The sequence below is a fragment of the Dryas octopetala genome, chromosome 3 (assembly GCF_963921425.1).
Source record: "Dryas octopetala chromosome 3, drDryOcto1.1, whole genome shotgun sequence".
Taxonomy (NCBI): domain Eukaryota; kingdom Viridiplantae; phylum Streptophyta; class Magnoliopsida; order Rosales; family Rosaceae; genus Dryas; species Dryas octopetala.
Genome location: NC_141368.1, coordinates 17,777,678 through 17,801,514, shown reverse-complemented (window position 1 = coordinate 17,801,514; position 23,837 = coordinate 17,777,678). Strand labels below are relative to the sequence as shown.

At 33.4% G+C, this 23,837-nt stretch overlaps 1 long non-coding RNA gene and 1 pseudogene across 2 annotated transcripts; both read right to left on the bottom strand.

Moving 5' to 3' along the window:
- Positions 1 to 1,979: 1,979 nt before the first annotated feature.
- On the bottom strand, positions 1,980 to 11,357 carry LOC147291491 (disease resistance-like protein DSC1; annotated as a pseudogene).
- Positions 3,788 to 7,974, bottom strand: LOC147291492 (uncharacterized). 2 transcript variants are annotated; one of them, XR_015121145.1, is made up of 4 exons: positions 7,603 to 7,974; positions 5,304 to 5,413; positions 5,002 to 5,061; positions 3,788 to 4,090 (listed from the first exon to the last, which is right to left on the bottom strand). It is a non-coding gene; the product is annotated as an uncharacterized LOC147291492 (long non-coding RNA). The 2 variants fall into 2 exon arrangements; XR_015121144.1 differs by having other exon boundaries at positions 3,788 to 4,080.
- Positions 11,358 to 23,837: the final 12,480 nt, after the last annotated feature.

The window sequence follows — 23,837 nt, the reverse complement described above, 5'->3', positions numbered from 1 at the left end:
AAAAACATAAAGATAAACACTTCTATATTATCAACATCCAAAAACAATCCAATTTCCCATCTCAACATTCATCCAACAATAAACCAAAGGGTCTCAAACCCACCAAATAATATATATCTATGTTAAATTAATCATTAGAGCATAACTACAAAGAGTTCCACTCATAAAACCATAACATGAACTAAATGAATATATGGAATGACATTGAGCCTACAATATCAATATACCGATGACGAACGAAGGGATGCCTCAACGTGTTATGGGTCTGACCTCAACAACCTCTACTACCTGGGAGGAGAGTTAAGAACAAAACATTAGAACAATCTCAGTGAGTGGACAAAAATAAACTTTGAAACCTTTCCTTTGAAATCATTTTATAAAACAACTCATTTTCTTTTTAAAGCCCAAAGTTTTAAAATTCATTTCACAACCCATTTTCGAAAACATCTTAAATTTGTGAATGTTCTCAATGCAAAAGAAGCTCGTTAATATGAAATGTGTAAGAATCTCACAAAACATTCTTTACAATAAAAACAAGTATTATCATATGCTTGCTAATAAATCAATTAGCTGAAAATACAAATTCTGAAAGATGTCATACTCAAACGTAACTCAACTAGCTAAGAATTTAGGACTTGTCTAGAGACTAATTGTAAATCCTAAATAAAAATTAAAAACATTAACAAATAACAATTAAAGAATTAAGTTCCATTTGTCACTCAGTCATAGTTTGTGTAATTTTTATGCAGTCACAGTTTGATAAAATAAATATTGGGTGAGGGTGGGCATTCAAATAGTGAAAGAGGTTTTTGCCTCAAATGAATGCCTTGTTTAATTTCCCACTTGATACCTAAGGCATTTAGTTTGGTTATTTAAAAAAAAAAAAATAGTCAATGGATCTTAAAAATAAAAAATAAAAACCTAAATGTAATCAAAATTAGAGAAAAGAAATTCAAAATCAATAAACTATACACAAAATAACCAGAACAATTAACCTTAACTTTAGATCTTACCTTGTGATTTGAACTGGAAAAAGTGTAGAGAGATCGTTGATTGAGGTAGAGAGAGAGAGAGAGAGAGAGAGAGAACAAAGAGATCTCAATTGAAGATGAGAGAAGATAGAAAGATTGCAAGCTATCGTGGAGCAGAGAAAACGATGCGGCTAGCGTGAGAAAAGAAAACAGGTTAGAAGAAAAAAGAAAAAAAAAAGAAGATATTTTATCATATTTGGAAAACATGCCTTTTTGAGTTTTGTTTCTGGAAACTCACTTTCGAAAAAGGGGTTGAGAAACAAGTTTTTTTTAAAAAAAAGAAATTTATCACTCTTTTTGAAAAGGAAAAAGAGTTTTGAGAAAAATACCAAACATGTCCTAATTCTTTCAGTTGATTAACACATGCACGGCCACATTGTTGTAGCCTTAGTAGGTATATTTGCATTATTTCCCTTTAGTAACTATACCCTTAACTAATAATTTATCAAACTACAAACCTTATTTCATAACACCTCCATTTGTATTTCTGTAGCCTTAACACTAGCCAACTCATGCCACTATACACCGAGCTACACCTGCAAAAATCAGAATGAAGTGAAAAATTGATTTCATGCCCAAAGTCAAGTTTCTTGTAGTGTATAAAGGAAAGCTTCAAGTGAGCTTCATGATCAGATATTTACTGTAATATGGGTGGGTTAATTAAGATATGAAATATGGTTAAGATTACATTAGTGTATTTTTTATTTAAATTTCGGTGCTAGGGACTTACTTATGCAATTTAATAACCATAAGTGAGGAAAGAGAGAGAGAGAGAGAGAGAGAGAGAGAGAGAGAGAGAGAGAGAGAGAGAGAGATGTGCAGACCTTATGAGGAACTTGTTGCCAACCTTGTGTGAATGCAGTCCTTGAACATGATAGTGTCAATGGTCCTTGAACGTACGTAAATGCCAAAGCGCTGTAACATCTTCTTTGATGGCCCCAAATTTCTCTAATCATCTTGGCCATACAACAGGCATATCCCACACTCTTTTATGTATACGTTCATGTTGGAGACAGGTTGACCAAACCTATTTATAGGGTAGAAGTTAAAAAAGGCCTCGGTGAACTTGTTAAAAGTAGTGGGCCTTTTTTCTCCATTTTCTCCTCTTAATCTTTTTGGGAAAGTTTGTTCTCCCCTTAAATTTTTCTCTGGGAAAGTCTGAACTCTTTTGAATTCATTAGGATGCAGAGCGTGGTCATACCACACTAAAACGTGATCAAAATTGACACTTCTGTTTTGATTCTTGCCGGCCGAATCGCCCAAACCATACAAGTAACTACTGAATTCAAGGCTTTCACCATCATTGGTTTTAAAATGGGATTTACATCCGAATTCAAGACCATAGCCACAAGGATTATAATTGTGGAATCTAATCACAGCACATAGAGCAAAGCCCAAGAAGTTTTTATCAAACCAATGTGGAGGAAGCTTGGTATTTACGGAGGAACCCTCACTTTGAAAGCTGAACCACTTCGGAATATCATTTCTAGGACAACAAATACTAACTGAAGGAGCATCCTGCACCATATATGGATGGACATGTAATTAATTATTATTAATTATGCTGGTGAGAAAATTGCAACTGCTCTAAAAGTTTAATTTGTTAGCTAATTAAAGACACATAAATTTAACAGGTGACATGAACGTGTGTTGTGTGTGTGTGTGTGTATGAGAGAGAGAGAGAGAGGGAGAGAGAGATACCTTGTAATGGTATATTTCTTCTAGTGGTGCAGTTGCCATTCGCATAATTCTAAGACGTGCTTCAACCATTAATATGTTGCTCAGTGCATTCTGATCTAATTGAAGGCAATTGGAAAATATAAGTTGATGACCACGAACTCCATATTGATCCCAACCTTGCGTGAGTGAAGTAGTAATGGAACCATACACTGTCTCCAATGATGTACAGCCATGTGCGTCCAAACGTTCTAGAAGCAATGGGAGCTCTTGCAATTGTAAGGATCGAAGGCTAATGCAATTGCTTAAGTTTAAGTACTTCAGCCCAGAAGCTTGTTTGATGCTTGTAGGTAAGCTCTCGATCTTGCTTCCACTTAGATTTAATCTTTTTAATGAGGATAAGCTAATGAGGCCATCAGGGATTTCTAATGTGATATTATTGCAGTCACCGAGGTTTAGTTCTTCCAAAGAGCACAAACCAACTGAGAAGGGAGGCAATTTCTTGAGTCTCGAACAGCCCTCAAAGGTGAGAAATTTAAGACTATTTAATTTGTAGATGTTGTTCGGGACAGACTCAAGATTTTCGCACACGTGTAGGTGTAATTCTTGAAGCGCAACAAGATTTCCAATGGTAGAGGCACTACAAGAAAAATGTCTTTTGACAACGTGCAATGTGCGTTGTTAAAGTAAATACACAACGTGCACCTGCACGTGGTCGTACGACATGTCGTTAAAAAGTGAGATCTTTTAACAACGTGCACTGCACGTTGCCAAAAAAGGCGATGCACGTCGTGGCAATGTCTGATCATTCGTTCATAGCGGATATAAGACAACGTGCGCATGTTGTAGTCTGGTTAATTAACAACGTGCTGTGCATGTTGCGGTAATGTTTCAACAACATGCAATCGCATGTTGTTATTTATTTTTTGACAACTTTGAATTGCACGTTGTCATTCATAATTTTTTTTTTTTAAAAAAAATAATTTGGCAGACGAATGTTAACCACCAATTTGACCTAATAATTAAGTAACAAAATAGTTATTCACCAATTGTTCAAAATCAAAGCAAAATCATTAATCTACCAATAATAAAATATTTTTCAGTTGAATTAATAATTAAAATAGACAAAAAGTTAGATTTTTCAATAAACATAAATGCTCCATGTCGAAACTAAACAACAAAAACCAAATCTAGGACAACTTGTATTACAAAAAGCTCCAACAATACTATAAGTCTTATGAAAAGAATGATCCACTTAGCTGCCAGACTTGCAATCCTCATTCAAAACATAGTCTGAACCCAAATTCCATTGAAGTTAAAGTGCATCTCCAGTACTTTGGCTTCTTCCCTCTCTTTCTATCAGCTTGGCTTCCTGCAAATTTCTTCCGTAAGGGGGAAAAAGTTAAATATCACCAAGTTGTTGTGAAAACAAACACTCACAAGGTAAAAATGGCCAAAAATGAGAAGGGGGAAAGAAAAAGATAAGAGGAGGAAATATAAGTGAGGCCGGGTACATTGGTAGATGATATAAGAAATGGAAAGCACATACTAGTTAACTTTAAGTACTAAAAAGTTCAACATGACAAATCATTAATCTGAGCATTGGCATCAATTCCTGCAGTAACTGTTTTCATATTAACCAGGACCTTCCTCTAAACCAAACAACATGACTAACCAATCAACATTAAAGAATGTCACAAGTTTTATAAAAAAGAAATATATTTGTATGGTGATGTCAAATTAAATGAGAAGTCAGGACATTAGGGAGAATGAAGAGAGAATGTTGCTAGGCTTTTACTTCCATATTGCATTTTTCATTAAGTCTCAAGATTTTGAATTGTTATCTAAAAAAGAAACAATCCACCTAAAAAATAATTGAAACTTATAATTAGAGCATTTACTATCCTCTATATTTTACACTTATCATTTTTCTCTAAGTCAGCATGTATGATTTATCCACAAAGCCTAGACAGTATTTATTTTTAATACTGCTTGACACTGTAAAAGATGTAAGCAAAAAAAAAAAAAAACATGGAGCTTTATTATGCTAGAACAGAAATCCTTCAGCAACCCAAAAACAAGTAACTCATGTAAACAACTAAACATAGCAAGTCATATGTACCACTTTTATGAAAAAAGCAATACATCAGAACCACATTGTTTTTGATACCCAAATCTAAAAGGGGATTGGGGATTGATGAGAATAAGCATAGCCTCAATAAGAAACAATAGAAACATATAACTTGCTCAAATGAAAATTACAATTATAACAACAAGAAATATTAATACTTACAATTGGCTCAAAGTCTGGACTAGACAAGTTCATGCTGAGGTTTCTCATCAACAGCAAAACCTGCAAAAATAACCAATTACAATTACAGTCACATCACCTCTCACAATTATAATAATTATAGGCACACCTCCCTTCGCTATTTATTTATTGGCCAAAAACCACCATTATACAGGGTCCTTTCCTCTATCAAATGACAATAAACTTTTCTCTGTAACAGGAAAATCTTACACAAGTTCAAGCATTATAGATTTAAACTTGCAAGAATAAATCACTGAAAAGTGATAAAGTTTAATCCAACTCACAGTTTCGAAATTGATGGGATCCATTTCCTTGAGTTTCTGAGCAAGGCCCTTTGTGTCTGGATCAAAAACACTCCCAATGAAGCTATAAACTTCAGCAAAATCAGGAATACCTGCAACATATGAAATAATATATAAATTTTCATTTGTGAGGGTGACCATATTTGCAAGTATAGCTACAAACTTGAACTCATCACCCATTAGACAGGCTAGCTGGATCATTGCTCAGCTGGTGGCATCCGAGAAGACTAAGCATACACCCTCCTAATGAAATTTAATTATTGTTCATATTAAAAACACCTATTATTATTTTAAACTTTTTATTACTAATTGATCTTATATATGATATGGCAGTTTAATTGATCGATCTCCCTTTCTATCTCTTAGTTTAATTGATCGGGATTTTAAAAATTAAGATAACAATTTTTATCTCAAATACTATTTGCAATATATTATATATTTATTGATCACATCTTTTATAAAAATAAAACATGCATAATGAGTTATGCATGTAGCTCAAATATGTGGCAATTTGATTAGTAAACTTCGTAAAAATAGTTTTATTCATTCTCAAATGCTGATTAGACAATGAATCAGCTCCTCCTTAATGCTTTAATCTGAGTATATACCTCTGTGATGATCGTATATACAAATTAGTATATCCATTAGACATTAATTGATCAAATGCAAATACATCCAACATAATGACAAACATGTCATACTTGGTCAACAAATTTATTAAAATCACAACTAGCTATCTAGCTTCTTTATTGAAATAATTGCAGCCCTTTTGTTTCTGAACATAATAAAATACGTTAAAAAACTAGACAACTACAGCTAGGAACTCTTTAGAACATAGACAAATAGAATCTAGAAAAAAAAAAGGATATGTTATTAACATCACAATTATTAAGCTCCCTCTCAAGTATACTCAAAAGGGAGTGGACTATTTAGCAAAGTTTAATTACCAAATATAGCCGCCACACAAAAAATTTGTCCTATACTAGTCACCGAAATTCCTTGCCATCTGTGGGAAATGGTTCATCCCCCAAAAAACTCACATGCTCACATTCCAAATCAATCTGAAAAAGGGTGATTATATTGAACAAAATAATTAAATAGTAAAAAAAAAACACATAGGTTCGTATATGTGATGAAAGCTTGTTTTGATATTCAACCACAAAAATTGAATATGGTACACAGACATGCTAGATAGAACACTGGGGTTTTATTGTACACTTCCATTATGCACCCACTGCACTCTAAAATATGGTACACTCATACATTATTCACTCCTTTTATTGTTTCATGGTTATCTCCTAGCTCCTTGAAAGCAACCTCAGAACAACTCAGCATTGGCATATACATAATATGTGGTCCTGGTAATTATGCCAGTATAGTCTAAAGAGGTCAGGCTAGCTCTGCTAATTATGCCAATATTCACTCAACGCAGTATTTTGCAATACCCACAGATTTTCAAGATTCATAAATTTCAATACCAACATCATCAAGATTAAAAGAAATTCACTCAACTAACTAAGACGCTTCGGATTGGTGAGTACTTTAAGATTGCTAAACTCTTTGTACAGAATTGCATTTGATAATGTGGAGAATAGGTAGAAGTACGTAGCAAACACCAAATCACACACAGAAGGTATTTATGCAATGAAATAGGAAACTGTATATCTGTTGCAAACAAATCCCATAATTGAGGTCCTTGGTATCATTGAGAGTAATCTATATGAATTCACGTATGTTGGCTAATTCACGCCAACATATGTGAATTAGCAAAGTATTAGCTGCAAATTGACTCCTATATATATTGATTAGGATTATTAGCTTTCCTTCTACTGTGTGTTTGTATAATCATATATACCTCTATAGGAAAGTAATAAAAATTCACACTTTTATCCCCAAATACATAATTCTACAAAATACATGATTTTCAAACAAATACCTGAAAAACAGAATGTTTGAGATAAACATAGATCGATACACAGGGAAAGCGCGCATGAATGTAATATTGCCGTATCAAGTGCATAAATACCTAAATGGTATGCCAAGAAATTTAAATGTAAGCAATAATGTGATTCTGTTTTGTAAAATATGTTTGTAGTTCTAAGAGAGTTAATGGACAGAGCAACTGTGGATGACATCTCCTACGACAGATCAATTGTTCTAAATTAACCCTCATTGATATATCAAAGATCCATCCTTAATTTATAGGGATAATAATGCAACGCAATCAAACCCATTTGAGAAAAACCCACAAAGAAGAAGCAAAGGAAGAATCTTGTTATACCTGGATGAAGCAATCAGGAAGAAGAGGCACAATAGTTGACCCGAGACATTCTTATGCTAGGAATAATATGGGGCTTTGACTTTGTGAAAGTGGTTGATGAGATTTGGGGGAAGAGAACGACGGCAAGAATGGGTTTAGGACAGAATCGATGGGGAAGAGAGGCTGGGCGAATCGATAGGGCTTTGTCCAGTCGCGCCTGTTCTGGAACTTCCAGTTCCAATTCGGACGATGGATGGTTTAGCTAGGACAGAATCGATGGGGGAGAGAGCTAAGGAGGACCGGATGAGTTTAATCGATCGGGGAAAGAGGGAGGATTGGATGGGTTTAATCGATGGGGGAGTGGAGGACTGGCATAACGAGTTTGGAAGAATGGGTTTGGAAGAAAGGAATCCATTTTTTTTTTTTGGGGTGAAAAAGGGGTTTTGATTTTTTAGTGATAAAAAGGGGAGGGAGAATTCCCGCATAAAATTTTGGTCTACATAAATATTATGAGTTTAATTTTAACAACACATGGTGCACGTTGTTATATTTAATAAATTTCACAACGTGCACGAGTATGTTGCAGTATAAGCTTTTAACAGCGTGCAAAACTTGCATGTTGTTAAATACTTTTACTTAACACTGATGACAACGTGCATTAAAGGCACGTTGTAAAATACCTTATTTCGCAACGTGCATCAGCCGCACGTTGTTAAACGCATGTTGTCAAAAGGCATTTTTCTTGTAGTGAGGATAGCCGAATTAGATTTTCAAGCCCACTTAATTTAAGATGCTTTAGACACTCCAAGAGATAAATTTGACCAAGACATTGCAACTTACAAATGTTGGATGGAAGACTCACAAGTCTTCTTGTATGCTTCAGATCAAATGAAACACGACCAGCGAGACAGTACTCCATTATCCCTGTCTGAGGCAAGTTTAAAGTTGTTGTCTTTCTGGGAAGCTCAGACACCCTGCTCATCTCTGACAAATTTAAACTTGGTATTTGCCTCGGCACCTCAGAAACCCTGCTCATCTCTGAAAAATTTAAACTTGTATTTTTCCTGGGCACCTCAGAAACCCTGCTCATCTCAGACAAATTCAAAGTAGTTATTTGCCTGGGAAGCTCTGAAACCTTGCCAAGAGATAAGCAACCATTTAGATCAAGAGTGCTGCTTGACAGATACTCAAGTTCTTTACAGGAAGTAAGAAACACTGTATAAGGTTTTTCATCCAACCCAACTGATGAAGGCAATTCTTCTATGGCAGTATTATATAGTGTTAAATATTCACACCTGGTTGGTATCTCCGGAAGATGTTTAAGATTTGAACAACCTCCCAGAAACAGAATCCGAAGCTTCTCAAGATATTCAAGATATGAAGGAATTTCAACTAAACTCGTACAGTAACTAAGATCAATTTCCTCCATATTTTGACACCGAGATAAATCTGGAACTTCAATAAGGTTCCTGGATCGACTAAGAACGATCTTTTTTAAGTTCCTAATATTCTGTAAAAAATAAAAGAGAAATGGTAAGAATAACTTTCTGCACTAGATTTTAAATTAACAAGAAAAAAAAATTAATCATACCTGGCCTTTATTCCAAAGTCTCTCAACTTGGCTATCCGGCATAATAAGCTCAACAAGATGGTGTGGAGAAAATTTTGATGGAAAAGATTTCAAAGGGCATCTTTCCCAATGGATATATCTAAGGGCATCAGGAAGAGACTGAAGATCTTGATCTGGAAGGTACACTTGGCAGTACTGCTTCTTGGTAAAGGGACCATTATTCGGACCATAAAATTTTAGCAGTCTCAGATTATACATCCCTTTGAAGGCTTTACGATTAAAATCTATCTCTTCAATCTCAGACATATTTAGGAATATTGCTTCAACATTTTCACTTCCCTGAAAATCAAGAGCAAAGTATATATACATAAATTAGGATATAATATATTGCAAACGACATTTTTAGACATATCAAACTTGTATCAAAAATAAGTTTTTCCTATATATACAAAATTCAAGCAACCATTTTTTTTTTTTTTTGAAAGGCAAGGAATTTGGCTCTTACTGTCTTGTTTTTCAACACATGATAGACATCCTCAGGGCTCCACAATATACTGCGTTGTCCAGGATTTTCTTCACCTTGTTCGCGAACAATTTCCCAACCCATTTGTTGTACCAAATCATGCATCCCTAGTTGGTTATATGTTATTGATATGAGAGACATGTCAATAAGAGTTCTAATTCCTGCAACCGCAAAGAAACCACATAAATTTAACATTCTTTTTGCATATTCTATAGTCTCCCCTTTATATAAACACGCAATATGCAGAAATATCTTATTCTCCTCTTTATCTAATCCTTAGTAACTTATTCTCAAGAGTTCTTGAATTTCTGGGTTGGGAAATATTTCCAATTTATTCAGTTTACTTTTCCATTCTTCTTTGTTGTCGCATTTACCGAACGAGGACCCCAAAACTTTAAGAGCTAAAGGAATGCCCTTAGCATAATCTACCACCATTTTTGACAACTCTGTATATTCTTCTGTTGGAAAGTTATTTCCGAAAGCATTCAAATGAAAGAGCTCAAGAGCTTCATCAAACTTTAATCCCGTAACCTCATATATGTAACCATCGTCAACTCTTTTATTAAGTAGACGTCTATCTCTTGTTGTAATAATGGTTCTACTTCCAGTGCCAAGTAGTTGTTTAGCTAGGTCAGCTAAATATTCTAATTGGCTTGAAGTGTTCACATCATCAAGAATAATGAGAGCCTTTGTGCGGCGAAGTCTATCTTTAATAAAAGGTGATCCTAAAGAGGGAGTGGCAATATTTATATTTGCTTCATTTAGTAGTGCATGAAGAAGTTCATTTCGCAAATCAGTTAATCCACGATTCTTTGATTTTTCCCTAACATTGGCAAAAAAACAACAAGCATCGAATTCAGAAGAGAGATTGTGATATACCGCATCAGCAATGGTGGTCTTGCCAATACCACCCATGCCCCAAATTCCTAAAGTGCGAACATCTAGTGAGTCAATGCACAATAATGAATTAATTTTCTCAATATGTTTTTCAATTCCAACCAAACCCTTTAAATCGCATGACGATTTACGATTCAATTTCTTCAAAATATCTTTGACAACTGTCTCGACTAATTCGGACTCAGGCCTGGCATATATGAAGAAGGACAAATGATAGTTAGTAAGTATATATACAAGTCGTAAGTAATCTTCCCTGAATCAGATGATTACAAGCATAAATTAGGAGACCTACCTAATTTTATTAGAATCAAACCCATATAGATTGGCTGCTTTTTCCAAAGCATCCTTCCACTTGCGCACCATGTCCTTGTCCTTTTCCTTGAAACGTTCTTCAAGTTGAGCAAATGCAGCCACATAACTCCCCTCCTGTTTCCTAACATGTGATGGATCTATGTTGTAGAAAATGGGTATAATAGAATGTTCATATTTTTTCTTGGATTGGAGTATATGGGCAAGTTCATTTAAGCACCATGTGGAAGATGCAAAGTTTTTTGAGAAAATGATCACTGAAAGCTTCGATTGCTCGATTGCTTTCATTAGGCCTGGTGAAATGTCATCCCCTCTCTCAAGTCTGTAGTCTATGTAGGTTTCGATTTTCTTGCCAAGTAATGCTTTATGAAGATGGCTGGTAAAATTATCGCGGGTGTCCTCACCTCTAAAACTAAGAAACACATCATATTTGTTTTGAGGGCGGAAGATAGCATTAGAAGAAGAAGTCATATCCATAACCTGCAAATCCATATTCATAGTAAGACTACTAAAAATTAATAAAATGATTAATAAAATATTATAGAGAAAATAAAATACTAAAAGTACATTGGAAAGATAAAAAAATTATAATTATTATTTTTGGCATATTGGAGGGAATCAAACATTTCACCTAGTCTAATCCTAACTCATTATCTCATTCACTCTCACCACTTGGAACAACCCTGAAGGCTTAGAAAAGACAAAAGAATTATTGAATATTCAAAAAATAATTGAAATTACTTTAATAAAAAACTTACAAACTGTGATCTTTGGTCAGAAGATCTAGAACCAGAAATATTCAAATTCAAATTGGAGATGCAAATTGTCACTTCACCAAATACAATATTTATATTATAATAAAATATGACACGGGTATTTACGGTGTGAATTTAGAAAATAAATCCCCCCCCCCCCCCCAAATAAATAAAGAATATAAATTTTTTAAAAAAAATTATTCATTAGATCACTTTATTTATATATAAGCTTAATATCGTCAAAATTAAAAGAAATGTACGTACACTTGCATTTTTAAAAAATAAAAATAATTTTTTTAAGCATCCCTTATTACACTCCATTCCTTATGAATCTATTTTTACTCTTTCCTTTTATTATATATAGATATGTAAATAATCAGTCCGGCTCATATATAAGGGACTTATTATGAAAAATAAGTGATGGACAACATATTTAATGGTTAGATTTAACACGATTATGAAATCAATAATTCATTAAAGTAAATCAAACTTTCGAATTGTTCACTTCTCCACCATGTTAAGTCCCTTATATGAGCATGATTTTATCAGAGTAATGTTAAAGCAGTTAAGATAATAAAGTATTGCTTCACACTCCTCTTTTCTTCATTAATTTGCACTCCTTCACATTTGTAAGATTTTTTATATATTTTTTATATGTATTTCCAAATCTACCCTTTTATGGCTTATTGATTTATTCATATTTATTAATTCGTAATCTAATCTAAAGACAGACATCAATGTAACATGCTAAAACTTTTCTGATGGTATTCTTTCACTTCTTTCTCTTACTTCCTATGATGCTCTCAGCTCTCTCTTCATCTGCAATCTTATTTGGATTCATTCATTTTCATGAAACCCTTCCTTTCCCTGCTTTCAAACTCATCATTTGCTACAAATGATGAGTTTGAAAGCAGGGATTATTAAGAGGAAGAGAATCATTAATTATTATCGGGGGGTGGTGATCATAATTGGTGTTGTTTCAGATAATATTTACCTTGAGCTGAAAAGATCTTAACATAAAAATTCTAGTGTACGTGTTGATTTCTTTGGATTATTATATTAATGATTATTTTTGCTTATTGATTCATTTGGGTTGGGTTGCACCTACAAAGATATCAAAAATAAAAGATAGAGATAGATAGACAATATGAAGAAGAAGAGATGGAAAATTTAAGTAGAAAACAACGTATTGGCCGGAAAAATAAATAAGGTCAAATTGTGACCATAGATATGTATTGAGTGGACAACATTAAGCAAGTTCTGGAGGCACTAGCTCCGGAGAGAAGCCTAGTCCTAGGATGATAATAGATAAAAGAGAGAAGGCATAATAAATAAATTAAAACATTTTCAAACTCAAAAGAATAAAGGGTAGATTTGGATAAAATAGAGAAAATAGGAGTGCGAAAATCGCCTTCCTAAAGTTATATATAGATATATAAATCAGGCTCATATATATATAAGGAACTTAACATTAATGACAAGTGATGGATAACTCATTTAATGATTGGATTTAACTCGACTGTTAAATTTAATGTGTTGTTCGATCACTTATACCTTATGTTAAATCTCTTATATCAACGGGATTGTACGTGTAAATAATAAAGTATTATAAATTCTTACTATACATAACATAGACAAAAGAAAAAAAAAAAAACACAATATATTGGAACCATTAGCGTAAAATGAAACTTTAGGTGTAATAAGGTATTTTGTCAAAATTATGGTCGTTTGTCCCATACACGTGCTTTAGTAGCATAAAACTATCAAACTTCTCTCTTCATCAATATCTAATTCATTTTACATCTAAATTAGGTAAGTAATTAAATACATCATCTCGAAGAATTTTTCGTAAGGATTGCAATAGTATAAATTTCATTAATAGATTCAAAATATTTAGTTTTTAAAATAACATAAAAATATTATTGTACAGAGCTATACATAAACTCAACAAGCCTTATTCAAGCTTATTTTCTTTTTGAGTGTTTCGTAAACTTTTCTCATACTTGTCCAGATCAAAAGTACAGGTTACATGCTCTGATTTGATATAAATATCATCGAAAATGGTTGATAAATGAGTGAGATACAATAGTTTAAAGTTTTGAATTTATTTGCATTTTCCGGTGAATTGGAAAAAGATTTGATTCTTCAAAGGTTTTGATACGTAAAACCTCTCACAAAAGATAGATTTAAGCTGAATAAGCTAGTATGATAAAAATATTTCTAAGCATTTAGATTGATTAAGCAAAGAGAAACTAAAAGATCATGATTTTCTGGTCGCCAAAAAACTCAAATGCTCGCCGGATATATATGATTGGAATATATTGTTTTAGCCATAACTTTATCATTTCTTAACATTTTCAAGTGATTCAAAAGTCAAAATTGAAGGATTGTTCATGTAGATTACAATAATATGATTAGTTTTAGCTAAAAAAAATCTTTAAATACGACATTATACAAAATCCATAAGTTACGAGTTTTTAAGGAAAGTAATGGTTCTTCATGCATGGTTGATTCATTATTAAATTAAAAGAAGTATATGAAAGTGTTAAAATACTTACTCTAAGTATTTCTGAAGTCATGATATGAAGTTGAGAAACTTGTATTTAAAATTGAGCTCCACAAGTGCAAGTATGAAAGCTTGTTGAGAGAGAGTGTTTAGCTACGTACGTACGTACCTTTTTCTCTTTGATCAAATGGTTTATGGGAGAGTCCTTTGTATGGATTTAAAGTGTGTGACCAGTAGATCAGATGCAAAGCATTTATAGGCAAGAACTAGTTACAAATGACTAGTTAATTAATTTGCTCCCAAAATTAGTAACTCTAGTTAAAAGGCAAGTGTGAATGAATTCATATATTTTTATTGATCAAATGTGAACACATATCATGGGGGTTTGACTACATGTACCTAGTCAAACACATGGGGTCACAAATGCAATATTAATTAATTAGTTAGTGGCCAAAAGAGAGAAAAGAGGAAAATCTACATTTGCATCCAATGAAAAAGGTCTATATATATATATATATACATATATATATATATCTAACGGTCTAGGATTAAGGATGCAAGGGATATAAAAAGGACAAGATGTCCTAAGGGTTTCAAAGACCCTTTGACGCAGGCCGGCCTCTCTCCCTCTAGAGAAAATATCTTGCTCTATTTTCTCTCTTGACCATTTGCTTAAAGGGTTATCATTTCAAGTGCATGTTTATTGAATAACTATGTCTGTCTATTTATTCAATCACAATTAGATTCTTAATGGTGTATGATTTATCCAATTATTTTCAAGAATGATCATTGTATAGAGACTTAGAAAAAAAAAAAAAAAAAGCTTTAATCATTGAATTACAATACAGAGTGAATCCCACAAGTAATACTTCATTATGTCTAAGATAAGGTATACCCTAATAGAAGGGTTCTCCAAATATCTATATATTTATATATACAAATTCTCTCTACAAAACATATATATGTTCTTTAACTAAAGAATGGACATGGGTCTTTTAATGAGTTTTACCATTTTTTATTCAATTTTTAACGGCGTTAACCATTTTAGGGTATAGCTTTCTACATTTTAGAATATATATAGAATATTGTTCAAGATTATATTTAAGGTTTTAACTCTCGAGTTTTGGCGTTAACCATTTTAGGGTATAGCTTTCTACATTTAATTAAATATAATGCAAAACCTCTAATTTTTGATGAATATATTTGAAAAGTTATAAAACACTTGCAGTTGTTGAGTAGCCCGGCCAATTGGGAGGGTTGTATAATTACCCACAATGCACCCAAGATCAATCTTCCCTCCCCCAACTCAAAAAAAAAAAAAAAAGAGTTATAAAACACTTTGTTAGAGATATATATACTTTTTTTTTTTGGGTAATTTTATGAGTTTTTCTTAAAATCCCAAAATGAAAAAAATACAATGATAACTCAGCCCACCTTCAAGAAATTGGTGATAACCCAGTCCACATGTATTAATAAAAAGAAATACACTGGGCATGGAGCCTAGCACATATTGTGTTTTTTTTTTTTTTTCCATGTTTTATAGTATAATCACTGTTGAATAGTGGCTATACTCACCGTACAATTAATACAATAAAAAAGGCATAAACATAATACTTGTATATATATCTTATGTCTTTTTTTTTTTTTTACAAAAACATGTCAAAAGTTCATAAAACACACAAAAATCACCCTTATGGAGCCACATAAACCATTGTCATGTTTGTTGTTATTGTCGAATATGAACTATCCGCTGCAGAGTTACTGTTGAACAATAACTATTGACACTGTACAACGCCTTATGCGCACTAGACACCACTTTTTTTGTTTTGGTAAATTTGACTGCCTTTTTCGTAAAAGGTAGCTTTATTTGTCATGAATTAGGTAGACCTTTCTAATATTTGGAAACATTAAGTGAATTTATTTAACATCAGGGTTGTAACATGGATTTTATAATTATTTACTTTAATTTTTTTTTTGTTGTTGTTCAATTCTGTTTCATTCTATTTCTTTTTATGAGAAAGTTAATTTGTTTTTGTTTAATATTAACTAAGCATTGAATTTTTGTATGAGTAATGAATTTTGATTTTATTATATTAATATTTATTTCTTCAAGTTTATTAATGTAATGTTTTAATTCCATTGCAATCTACGTTAAGGCCTCGTTTAGTGCATAGGATAAGGTTGAATATGATAAATGGTTAAATTCATGTTATTCAAGAAAAAAGTTTCTAACTTTAAGAAATAAGATATATTAAGATAGACTAATTATAAGAAAAGACTTATTTCTTTCAATCCCTACAAAAATGTTGGGATTAAATAATCCATGTTTTTCTCATTTTCATCCTTCAAGTTAGAAGATACCCTCTATGTTCTTCCTTAAATACATATAAATTTAGCTATTTATCTTATCCAATCATATTCTATGTACCAAACGAGGCTAAAAAGTTTAATTAATCCAATAAAAAGGGTTCTTAAAGCGACATCTATTGACAAATCTTGTACTAGTAAAGTAAAAAATGACTAGCCAACAGACTTAACTTACATAGATAGTTGCCGGACCACCTATGCCATCTTAAATAATAGGTTTTGATAGTATCTATAAAAAATAATGAAAGTAATCAATGCATGGCCGGCCACTCGATGGCGGTGACGACAGCAAGCATGGGTGTCACCAGAAAAAAGAGTTGTGCAATCAGGTTGAGGGTTGTGCAATTTTTTTTTTGTTAGTGTTTTTTTTAATGCTTTTTAGATATTTTATTTAATTTTTATTTTTTTAAATACTCTATTATATGAATTGACTGAAATATTTTTTAAGTTTACTGAAAATCAAACAAAATGTAACATTTTTTAGGTTTACTGAAAAGCAGACAAAATGTAACGATAAGTGTCATATTGTCAATTTTGTTTAAATACGATGATAAATAGCCGAAATAAATTTAGAAAATTATGATTAAATATCAAATTTTAATAATTTTTTGGTATAGCATAAACACCATATAATATTTCAATTGAACTACCAAATTTAAATGTAATTTTTTAGATTAGGTCACAAATATGTTGACCTCTTGGATTTGAGCCTTTTCCATTTGATATTTTTATCCTTTGGCCTACATATGATGAGTGTTAGTTAAAATTTATAAGGTTTTGACAAAATTGTGCTTGAGGCTTTTATATTATCTTGAAAATTTGCTAATGTAGTCTCAACTTCATATTTAGTTGTGACTGTACGACACTCACAACTTCAAATTTAGTTGTGACTGAACGACAGTCACATCTAAGTTGTGAGACAGTCACAATTAAGTTGTGACTTAATTGAATTTTTTTAGAAAAAGTATACTACATTATAGTATAAATAGAGGTCAAAACAATACTTTTACTCAAAATAATATATAGTATAGTGGTGTAAGTTGTCTCTTTCAGTTTACTAAGACAGTCACAGTTAAGTTGTAACTGGATTGATTTTATTTTTTTAAATACAATATAGTATAAATTAATATAATATTTGTGATGTAATATTATTTTTATTTTTTTATTGTAGTGGCATGTGATGTAATATTTGTAAATTATAATACCTTTTACTTTATTAATTTGTTTGACTTTTCAACTAGTACCTAATCTAAAATACTATTTAATTTTAGTACCTAAACTAAAAAATTATTAAAATTTAGTAGTTAAAATCAATGGACCGAAATAAATTTTGATGGTATATATGCATAAATGATAAACCCAATAGTCCAGTCTGTCAGGGGTGAAATTAGCAAAAAAAAAAAAAAAAAAAACCTCAAGAAAAAAATAAAGACCTCTAATTTTACGGTTTAATAAAGACTCAAGTCTTAAGAGTGTAGAAAACTCGATTAAGTCTTCTTTTCTGTTTTAGTCAGAAAAATACTCAAGTCTTCAACAACTAATGCTGACAGCAAATTTGCTCTTTAGTAAAATGAATGACAGTAGCTCTAAACCTGATCGCGATTCCCCCATCCAGGTTAGGATAAGCCACAGTCCAAAAAAAAAAAAAAAAGGTTAGGAAAAGCCATCAATTTTGACTTTTGACTGCCAAGATAGAAGAATGGACCTTTACTATTTTCCATTCGTACTATTACTCTTTTCAATGACCCCTTAACTACGACTCGGATCTGCAAGCTGAAATGAACAAAAAATTATTTTTAGGCTTGATTAGCATGCAAGAATTTATTTGAAAAAATTAAAAGTTGTAACTTTACTGTTTGATGATCGTGTTGTCTAGGGACATTGAGCATAGAAAACTCTGCCCTCAATAGAAATTGTCACATTCAATGTCAGTGTGAAATTTTACACCAAAATCATATATGCTACTTAATTATACAAAAATATATCATTTTATACGGACAAAAGAAGACGACTTTGGTCAAGTCCCTTGCCTAATATAGAATGGCACAACAACCAGCGATCATAGTGAGAAAGTCCTCGTTCGTGTTCAAATTAAGCATCTACATCTTCAAAAGCAGAATTAATTAAAAATTTCCTCCACTTGCAACCCATGCATGAAGCATGCAAATCCAATTAATTACAGGATGATGACCAAAGAAAAAAAGAACAAATCCTAGAAATAGTAAACAACTTAATAAAAGAATAAGAAAGTCGTCTTCTCTTGGCAAATTAATAAGATTCTTGATGTCATTTCTCTTATTCAAACCACAATTTTGTCTACCTCAAACGACATAATATAGTGTCTACCTCCTAGGACCACTTGACATATTATATAGGCTTCTTTATTCATACATGATGGGAGAAAACATGAACTAAATAATGGCATCATCAGTAAATACACATCTATAAATGGCCCAATTATTTGCCACAATCCAACAAGCATGGAGTGGGTGAGGGAAGGTTAAGAATATCTAACAAAAAAATATAATATAAAAAAAAGCCTCAAACCACCCTACCCCCATCCAATTCTTGGCCACTTTTCTGTCAATTAATTACAAAGTCAATGCATTTTGCTCGTAGAAGGCAAAGACAAGAAACGTGTAACTGGCTCTGAAGAAGTGCACATGTACTTGTGCCAATAGAATCCTTTGTCACATTGGAGTCAAGTATGTTGTGTTTGTTGCATCGTTCTGGAACTTTAAGTCTTCGCAATCACCCTGAAATAGAATAACTAGATTTATTGTTATAGGAACAGAATTAATCATACCTGGCCTTTATTCCAAAGTCGCTTAACTTGGCTACCGGACATACGAAGCTCAACAAGATTGTGTGGAGAAAATTTTGGTGGCAAAGATTTCAAAGGGCATCTATCCCGTACACTTTCCAAGGGCACGCATCAGGAAGAAACTAAAGACCTTGATTACAAACGTACACTTTCCCGTACTTATCACGATGATTATAAAATTTCAGCAATCTTAGATTATATATACATTTTTTGAAGACTTTATGACTCAAGTATACCTCTTCAATCTTAGACGTGTTTAGGATTATTGCTTTAACTTTTGCCGTTCCCTGAAAATCAAGAGTTTGGTGTATATATATATATATATATTAATACACATTTAATATACAACAAAATTACTAGCTCGATCTAAACTACATTTGCAGACATATCCAAGTTGCTTATCAAAAATAATTTTTTCCTTGGAGATTTTTAATTTCTTAACAAAATTTATGCAATTTTTTAATAAAGGCAATGCATTTGGCTCTTACTGTATTATTTTTCAATACATGATAAGCATCCTCAGGGCTCCACAATTGTGTAGAAAAGCTATATATGTAACATAATTGCTATGACTAAGAGCTTGTAAATGAGGAAATTGTAAAGAAGTTGTAAATCTGTATATAGAATTGAGTGGTTTGGCTTTCTAATGCATACCCATGCAACTTGTAATTAATATTTTGATCTCCTATCTTGTAAAAAAGGACGGACTTACAAATTCAATGAACTTAACTACAAATTCTAAAACACTGTCGGTTTTTGTCTAATTCTCACGAGGGACTTAAACCAAATTATCTCATGTTTTTATTCAAATCAATTTTTTCTTTAACTTTATCCCAAAATTATTTTTGTTCAATAGTAAGAGATAAAGATGTCATATATTAACGCTCTCAACCATAAGAGACAAAGATGCCATAAGAGACACTTATCAACCATAAGATATTTTCCCATAGAAGTGAGGATTTGGAAGAAAGGTTGACGTACAGGGTCAGCCTGTTCTTGATTACAAGTCTTTACAATCGAGAGCTTGTTGTAAATATATTATTATGTGTGGCTATTCCTGTAATTAGTTGTAGGGGCATACTAGTAAATATTCAAAACCCTAGTAAACCCTACCTCTATATAAGGATATTTATAAGATGAATGAAATACACAGATCATATTCGCTCTGCCTCTTTTTTCCACAAACCCTATTTTCTACATACTTTTATAACATGTTATCAGCACGAAAAGCTCTTTGGATTGTGGATCGCCAAATAATAAAGGATCATCATTCAATCTGTTCTTCAACCAAGTAGGTTTTATAAAATAATTCTATGTTCATGGTTATTTAACCTTGATTGATTGAAAAATCCCCATGAAGCATGAACCCTAAATTTATGAGATTGATTTATTTGAGATTATATATTTTATACATGTATTTAGGTTGAATGATTTAAAAAAAAAGGAAAGAATTTATTTGGGTGATCGAAAACCAGCCCATGCGGCGGCTGCTTCGCTGCCAGCAGCAATAGCACTCGCAGCCCCTCAGTCCCTCGCTGCCTGCAGCAGCACCGCACGCTGCCACACCTCGCGCAGTCCTGCTGCCCAGCAGGCCAACTGGCCAGCAGCCCTGCCACTACCACGCTAACACATAGCGAGCCTCCTGAAACTTTGTAAAAAGAAGATTTTAATCTTTGCCATGCCTGGGATTTTAACCCAGGACCTCTTGCGCACAACCTTATGCCTTGACCACTATGCTGCTGATGGTTTTTTTGTTAATATACAAACCATTTAATATATATATATATATACTCTAAATGCCATAAACTTTTATTCAAAGAATTTTGTGATATTTTTCTGTTCTACTTGGGTATATGAATATTTTACTTGTTTAAATTTTTGCACTAGAATATATGTGTAGAAATTGCAGGTAATTAATGAACCAGTAGTTCATACATAAATATTGAACATGTAGCTTCAATGATGTCATATAAGGAACCTGAAGTTTCCTTTATAAATTCACCATACATGATAAAACCAGTAGATTTTACATGTCTATACCATGTTATAGAACTTGAAGTTCTTATTTGTTGCTTATGGATGTTATTGCCCAAAGCATTAATTATGATTGTTTGTTCCTATCAACCAAAGAATGTCAAATCTCAACAAGCTTGATTTTGTTGCTTTGGAAGTTTCCAGAAGAAACTATCTAAAGTGGACTCAAGATGTTAAGTTTATTTTGACTGCCAAGAAGATGAGGTCAACAATTAATGCTGACAATGTTGTCGTAGAGTCCCTTAAGGCAAGTGTCATGATCTTCATTAGGAAACATATGGAGGAATTAAGCACTCCAAGTTGAGTACCTCGCTGAAGATCCACGAGCTCTTTGGGTCGCTCTAGAAGAGCGGTTTAACCATCAGAAGACCATTTTTTTGCCTGAAGCAAGACATGACTGGCAGAACATCCGTTTCCAGGATTTCAAATCCGTGAATGAGTATAATTGGGAAATCTGTCGGATCCGATCACTCCTCCAATTTTGTGGGGAGGAGCTCACCGAAGTTGACCTATTGGAGAAGACTTTCTCCACCTTCCCAACCTCTTGTTTGGTCCTGCAGCAACAATACAGGGAGATAAATTTTACCAAGTTTTAGGCATTAATCACTACTCTGTTGCTCGCTGAAAAGAACAACAACTTATTAATGAGAAATGATCAAGTCCGACCTGTCGGTACTAAAATAGCACTATTGCCTGAAGCAAATGTTGCTCATCGCAATTCAAACCGCGAAAGATGATACCGAGGTCATGGAAAAAACGAAAAGTCCGACCGCCCGAGATATGGAAGGAAAGGTTTTCAGAGGAATGGCCCGTATGACCAAGGCCAATGTGGCTAAGGCCTACGAAACTCGAATTCTCGTGGTCAAGGCCTACGTGGTAGGAACCACAGTTCCTCGGCCCCAAGAACTCGAAATGAGAGAAACACTAGTCCGGCCCGTCGCCACCAGAATCAGAATCAAAATGATCTCTGTTACCGATGTGGAGGAATTGATCACTGGTCCCGCACCTGCCATGCATTAGCGCAAGCTGTAGATGAGTATTACGCCAGTCGCGGAACTCGAGAGACCAACCTTGTTGAGGGATCATTTCCTATGGATACCACCCTAGAGGTTACTGATTTGCAGGCTGAAACTGGACACTTCGAGGACTAGAAACTCGATGACATGGATATGATCGGCACTTCTGCCGTATTTATTTTATGGATAATGTTTCTTATTCGGATTATTTTGGTCATTTATAACTTGGATTATTTGTTCTGGAAATTTGGTTATGCTCGAATATGATTTAATTCAATAATGTTATTCAAACATGTGATCTATTGAATTAAATTTATGGATAAGCATGTTTAGTGGGGAAGTTTGTTGTCTGGCAGACAATGCTACTACGCATACCATACTCCAAGATCGGAAGTATTTTTCAAACTTATTGCTTACTTATACCTCTGTGACAACCATATCAAGTCAATCCAACCTGATAGAGGGTCATGGCAAAGCCCATTTTTACGTTGTCCAATTAATGGTACTGAATTACCATTAATGAGGCCTTATATTCTCAAAGTTCCAGAAGAACGTTGTTGAGTTTTAAGGATATTCGAGCCAACGGTTATCACGCTGAAATCATTGAGGAAAATGGAGTAGAATATCTTTGCATAACCACCAATTTGTATGGCCAGAAGCGTACATTGGAGAAATTGAAATGCCTCTCGAGCGGTCTCTACATGACCACCATTAAATCGATTGAGGTCAATCACATAGTTAACCAGAAGTTAACCAATTCGAGCAGTTTCTTTCTATGGCATGACCGGTTGGGATACCCAGGTCAAAGTATGATGCGCCGTATCCTCAATTCATCACACGGGCATCCCCTTACTAATAAGGATCTTATGTTTAGTGACACATTATGTCAAACTTGCTCGCTCAGAAAGTTGAATACTAGACCATCATATGTAAAGACTAGTAAAGACTCCACCCTTTTCTTGCAAAGGATACAAGGGGATATTTGTAGACCTATCAAACCACCATGCGGACCATTTAAATATTTCATGGTTTTGGTTGATGCATCGATAAAGTGATCACATGTTACACTATTGTCCACAAGAAACGCTGCTTTTGCTAAACTTCTCACCCAGAGGGCTCACCACACGGATTATCCTATAAAGTCCAGAAGCCTTGATAATGCCGGAGAGTTTACATCGAAAACTTTCGATGATTATTGCATGTCCCTTAGGATTAATGTTGAACATCCAGTTCCCCATGTTCACACCCATAATGGTCTCGCATAAGCGTTCATTAAAAGATTACAAATGATCGCACGAACCTTAGTTATGCACACCAAGCTTCCAATTTATGTATGGGGCTATGCAATCTTGCATGCAGCCATGTTGGTCCGGTTGAGGCCCACTGCTACCCAACCTTACTCCGCATTACAGCTGGTGACTGGGTACGAACCTGTCGTTTCGTACTTACGCGTAT